The 6,737-nt window shown below is 38.8% G+C and overlaps 1 non-coding gene across 1 annotated transcript; it reads left to right on the plus strand.

Annotated features, from left to right (window-relative positions):
• Positions 1-846: 846 nt before the first annotated feature.
• LOC127204859 (U6 spliceosomal RNA) lies at positions 847-949 on the plus strand. Its single transcript, XR_007832546.1, has one exon. It is a non-coding gene; the product is annotated as a U6 spliceosomal RNA (small nuclear RNA).
• The last annotated feature ends 5,788 nt before the right edge of the window (positions 950-6,737 follow it).

Genomic DNA, 6,737 nt, shown 5'->3' on the forward strand with positions numbered 1-6,737 from the left:
TAACATGTCTGAGATACAGTTATTTGTAACAAAAACTAATTGATACAGCATGCTATTTCAGTGTTTCCAGAATATTTCTTATTCATATGTGGTATTTAAGTAATTAAGGGACTAGAATAAATAGTGGGGAACTTATAAACAGTCTACTGTCCACCTCCTACATGGAGCAAAGTGGGTTCCAATGGAGGGGAAATGACTTGTTTGAAGTCCCTCAGCTAATGAATATCAGGCTTTAAGCCAAATCACTTTAATTCTATATTAGTATTGTGCATTGTTTTTCCAGGGTTTGTGTGTGTGTGTGTGTGTGTGTGTGTGTGTGTGTGTGTGTGTGAAAAATGTCTTCATCTTTGTTGCCTATAAGTGGAAATTTTTGTTTATAGGCCTAAGAATATCTATGTTACATACTTTGACTTGTGCTCATGCCTTCTTGAGGTGAGTCCCTAGTCTATATTTTAAAGAGTACCTTGTGTACTCCCGTGCTACATTCAGGAATGTGTCCTCAGTTCTGATCTCATTAGAGTTCTCTTCCTTAACTAAACAGGCACTGAAGGATGCTCGCTTCTCCATTTCTTCACTCATCAGTCATTTGATGTTTGCTTACTATGATGAGCCTTCTTAGGAACCTTGCCCAGTGGGACAAAATAGCCACAATTCTTATAGTCCTTTTGTTTTAAAACAAAGACAGGCCTGGAATAACCATTTCTACATTGTCACTTAATTTCAATTGAGAAAAGTACTAAATAAGAACAGCATTTCATATGCCTGTCAAAACTTCCAGGGAACTCCTCATAAATGTTCCACTTTCCTGAATCCTTATCTGGTAGAAACACACTTTCAAAAAAGTGTTCATTTTGGCAGTGCATATACTAAAATTGGAGTGATGGAGAGAAGATTAGCAGGTCCTCTGTGCAAGGATGACACGCAAACTCATTAAACTTTCCATATTTTTACCTATTAAAATTACTCAGACTTCTCAACAGAGACCTTAAAGTCTAGAAGGGCCAGGGCAGATCTTTTGATGATCTTAAGAGACCACATATGCCAGCCAAGACTAATATACCCAGCAAAACTTTCAATCACCATAGACGTAGAAAACAAGATATTACAAAACCAAATTTAAAACCCTCTTTCCTTGGCTGGTGCCATAGTTTGAACAGGACCCCAGGACCCAGATCTGCCCATCATAATGTTCTTCTTGTAAGTTTCCAGGACCCTCTAGATCCTTCTGTTTCCCCATTCTCCCATGCTTCTCTCACCTAAAGTAAGAGGGGAGGCCTGGTGGCACTCAGAGGAAGGATAACAGGTCACCAAGAAGAGACTTGATACCCTATAAGCGTATACAGGGGGAGGAGGTCCCCCTCAGTCACAGACATGAGGGAGAGGAGTAGGGGGGAAGCGGGAGGGAGAGAGGAATGAGAAGATACAAGGAATGGGCTAACAACTGAGATGTAATATGAATAAATTAATAAAATATTATTTTAAAATCCTCTTTCCACTAACCCAGTCCTACAGAGGACCCTAGAAGGAAAACTTCAACACAATGGTGGAAGACTTTAATAGCTCACTATCACCAATAAACAGATCAATAAGACAGAAATTAAACAGAGAAATAAGGAAACTAACCGATGTCATTAATCAAATGGGCCTAACAGATATCTTTAGAACATTCCACCCAAACACAAATAATATACCTTCTTCTCAGCACCACCTGGAACCTTCTCCAAAACTGATCATATAATACATGGCCATCTTACCAAAAGCAACCTACAGATTCAATTCAATACCCATTAAAATGCTATTGCAACTCTTTACAGACCTTGGAAGAGCAACTCTCAACTTCATAGGGTAAGATTAAAATAACTTAAGATAAGAAAAAAATCTCAATAATCATGTATTACCATTCCTGATCTCAGACCCAGAAAGACATACATTGTATGAACTCACTTATAAGTGGATACTAGCCATATAGTACTGAATAACCATACTACAATCTTCAGTCTTAAAGAAGCTAAGTAACATGGAAGGCCCAAGGGAGGTGGCTTGACTCCCCTCAGAAGGAGAAATAGAACAGTCATCAGAAGTGGATAAAGAGGGGGAGCAGCGTGTGTGGAGGAGGATGAGGGTGGGAATCAGACATGGAGAGCGCCAGGGAGGTAATAGGGGAGAGGAAGGTGGCACAGCATGAGTTGCTGCGACAGAGAAGGGCAACTCTGAGACAAGTTGGACACTTTGGACAAAATAAGCTCCTGAGAAGGTATGTGGGTGATTCTAGCTGAGGCACCTAAAAACAGGGCACATGAAGACTGAAGTGGTCATCTTCTAGCAAGGCAGGACTTCCAGTGCAGGAAGGGGCACATCAACCCACCACAAAACCTTCCCCCAGAATTTCCCTCCCTAAAAAATGTGCCAGAATAAAGTTGGAGCAGAGACTAAGGGAATGGCAAACCAGTGACTGGTCTGGCCTGAGACACACCCCATGGGAGAGAGCCAATGTCTGGAACTATTATTGATGTTGTGGTGTGCTTGCAGGCAAAAGCCTAGCATAAACGTCCTCTGAGAGACTCCACCAGCAGCAGATTGAAACAGACACTGAGATCCACAGACAGACATTAGACAGAGCTGGAGGAGATTGAAGAGTAGGGGAAAGAACAGGAGGACCCAGAGGGGACAGGAATTCCACAAGAAGACAGACAGAGCCAACTTAACCTCGTCCCAAGGTGGCCTACAGAGAATAAAGTAACAACCAAAGAGCACACATGGACTAGACCTAGGCCCCAGACACATATGTAACTGATGGGCCGCTTTATCTTCATGTGGGTCCCCTAGCAGGTGGAGTGGGGCCTGTCTCTGATATAGTACTCTGTAGCCCGCTTTTGGATCACTGTCTCCTGGTTGGAATGCCTTGTCTGGCCTCAGTGGAGGAGGATTCACTGATGCCAAGGTGGGTTGGTATTGGGAGTGGGGATTTTCTGAGGAGAATAAGAGGGGGAAATGGGGAATAGACAAAGATAAAGACAGGGAAGAGAAAAGGGAGGGATTAGGATAGGGGTATAAAGTGAAAAAATCATCATCATCATCATCATCATCATCACGCAGTGTGATCTACAAAGCAAGTCCAGGATAGCCAAGGCTACACAGAGAAACCCTAAATCAAACCCCTCACAAAAGAAAAAGGGGAATATAGGAATATCGTATAGAAAATATCTAGAAATAACAGAAGAAAAGGATGATTATGGAATATGCTCTTCAACCATAAAACTATTGTCATTCTCAAATATTTTTTAATTCATTGGCATAAAATTCTGCATATTGATACAGAAATAATGTTATTTTGATACATGTGTACAGAATTTTATATATTTATTCAAATTTAAGGTTTTTGATACACATATGAATATTATGTTCTCTTTTGGGGGGTGTTGAGACAAGGTCTCTCTGTGTTAACCTTGGCTGTCCTGGATTCTCTTTATAGAACAAGTTGGCCTCAAATTCACAGCAATCCACCTGCCTCCACCTCCCCAGTGCTGGGATTAAAGGCATGCACCACCACACCTGGCCTGAATGTATGTTCTACTAAGATATGAGGTATTGAACCTATATGACTCATTTACAGATGTAAGGTTTAATTCTAGTTCTGTTAAAAGCTGCAATTACAAAATGTTTGGGATAATTAATTTATACAAGTTAATAGTTAATCAATCAGACTCATGGCTGTGTCAAATACTAGTATAGTTTATCACAGAAATATACATCCTAGGTTGAACAGATAGTAAATATCTAGAAACAATCAATGTTTGCCCATTCAGATTTACTTACAATAGATAGATAAATGATAGATAGATAGATAGATAGATAGATAGATATGATATGATTATACACTATGTAAATTTAAATGCAAACAGAAGGTCCTCAAAAACTTCAGAGACCTATAGAATATGGCATTTAAGGATATTTTTATTAATTTAAAGCCTTTTTGACTTGAGATATGTCAGCTCCTGGCAACACCCCAAGCCTACTTTAGTAAAGACGATGAGCATCATAAAATCTCCTTTTGGAGATAGCTTCATTAATGGCAAGCTAGCCACTGGACAAAAGTGCCTTAGCTCTCTCTACAGACAACATGCTGTCCAAAATGGACAAGAATTGGATGCAGGCTGAGTTAACTGCCAAGCTCTGCCATGACAGGGTAAGCAAGCCCTTCATATTTCCTTCCTCATGTCTGCTAGATATACTGGGCCAGAAAGCTGAAGATGGTACTCCAATGTTGTATAGAAAGAATGGGTAACTGACCAGGCAGTAAACTGTCTCTGTCATCTCTTAGTTTTGGAAGCTTGCCTGGACTTCCTACTTAAGGAATAATTTTATTTCTTCTAGAGTCTCTAATGGGGTTGAAAACTAGATAGTTATAGTCATAGTTAGGCTTAAGTTGTTTAGGATTTAAGAAAATGTTTTAAGGTCTAGAAAGATGTTTTTAAGTTGATAAATACAAGATAAGACAGAGAATGATTTAGATACTTTTGACTCACCTAGATAAATATATAGTATTTTCTTCAAGGTTGCCAAATACAAAGGAGCAAAACATTTTGAATGAAACTTTTGCAGAGGGCTTTCCTGATTGTTTCATAACTTTTTTACTGTATATGGTTTATTACAAATAAATAAAGTTAATATTAAAAATTGAATGAAAAATAAAGTAAAGAAGAAGAAAAGCCAGGTGGTAGTTGTCATGCCTTTAATTCCAGCACTTAAGTAGACAGAATCAGGTGGGTCTCTATGAGTTTGAGACCATCCTGGTCTACAGAGCTAGTTTCAGGACAGCCAAAGCTACGCAAAGAAACCCTGTTCAAAAAACAAAAACAAAACAAAACAAACAAAAAAAAAAGATGAGAAAGAAAAAAACAGAAAAATACTGGAAATTTCTCTTTATTAAACCATCTACTCCTCTAAAACACTTAATACATCCTTCATAAAAGGCCACCTCTGAGCTCATCTGCATGTGTTACATGCCACACCCCACTTCTAGAACCCTGAAAGTGATACATATAAAAATGTGGCTACATTTCCTCTGCATGATACATTTTAGAGTCACCCAAATCTAACATAATTGCAAAAAATTGAAATGATATGTTTGCTATAGATATCATCCTACTTTTACAATAATCAAATTAATAGGAAAATAATTTTATCAGACAAAACGTGAGTTCCATTTGTTATGTTCATAAATATAATTGACAAATTAAAAATAAAGTATATAGCCTATTTTTAAATGTATGCATGCAATACACACACAGGTGTGATGCAATGATAACTACTATATTACTAGTTTAAATTCTCACTTCACTGAGCATTCTGTATGATGAGAACAGTAAAAATGGACTCTTAGCACATTTTAAATGGGAAGTACATTACTAACTGCAGTCACCAGGATGCAGAACTTACTCTTTCTTGCAGAACTAAACCTCTGTTCCCTCTGGCTAGAGCTTCTCCTTTCTGTTAATGTTAACAGAAACACTAACATTATTTTATATTATATTAACATTTTTCTAAACTCTGTTTCGATAGGCCTGTTTTAATTCCACATGTAAGTAAGGACTTGTTGAATATTTTGCTTAGCAAAATGACCCAAGGTTCACATGTAATCACAAATGATATTCTATTATAACTTATTATATGTATATAATTTGTATATTAACATTTTATGTGCCATCCCTTAACTAATTCAATAGCAATATAATGATTTCTTTGAAATACCAAGGTCATTTTCTTCCAAAAGACATTCAGAATAGTAGAGTTGGCCATATGATGGTTCCATCTTTATTTCCTTGAGAAACCAATATTCTGGGTTTTGTGATAGCTAAACTGATATATATGCCAACATTGTACATGGCTTCTCTGTTTTTCTGTTTGTAACATTTCCTACTTTTCTTATTATTTTAATTTATTTATAAAGTACTTATTACATCCTGACTGTAGTTTTTCCTCCCTCTCCTTTCTCCCAGATCTACCATCCACTTCTATTCCCCTCAGAGAAGAGCAGGCTTTCCAGGAATACCAACCAAATACAGCAACAAGCTACAATAAGACCAGGCACATATTCTCACATCAAGGCTGGATGAGGCAGCCCTGTAGGAAGAAAGGGGTCCCAATGGCAGACAAAAGAATCAGAGACAGCACTTGCTCCCCCTTTTAGGAACCCCACAAGAACCCCAAGCTACACAACCACAACATATATGCAAAGAACCTGGGTCAGAACTGTACAGGCTCCCTGATCTCTGTGAGCCCACTTGAGTCCCAGTCAATTGATTCTGCGGGCTCTGTTCTTGTGATGCCCTTGATCCCACTGCCTCCTCCAAAACTTCAACCCCCTCCTGCACAGGACTCCCCAAGCTCTACCTAATATCTGGCTGTGGGACCCTTCATCTGCTCCCATTGGTTGTTGAATGAAATATCTCTGATTTCTCTGATGACAATTATGCTAGGCTCTGCTAGAAACACATTCTGCATGCATGACAAACTGTAGGTCAGAGGTTTTGTGGTTAGATTTGTGTCCCAGTCTCTCCACTGATGCCTTGTCTGGTTACAGAGAATGGCCAGTGCAGGCTTCATGTCTGCTTTACTAGGAGTCTTCATTATGGTCACCCTCATAGATTCCATGGAGTTTCTATTGTACTAAGTTTCTACCTCATTCTTGAACTGCCCCATCGCTCCAGTCATCTCTCCCAGTACTCTCTACCTCC

The sequence above is a fragment of the Acomys russatus genome, chromosome 20, assembly GCF_903995435.1.
Source record: "Acomys russatus chromosome 20, mAcoRus1.1, whole genome shotgun sequence".
Classification (NCBI taxonomy): Eukaryota; Metazoa; Chordata; class Mammalia; order Rodentia; family Muridae; genus Acomys; species Acomys russatus.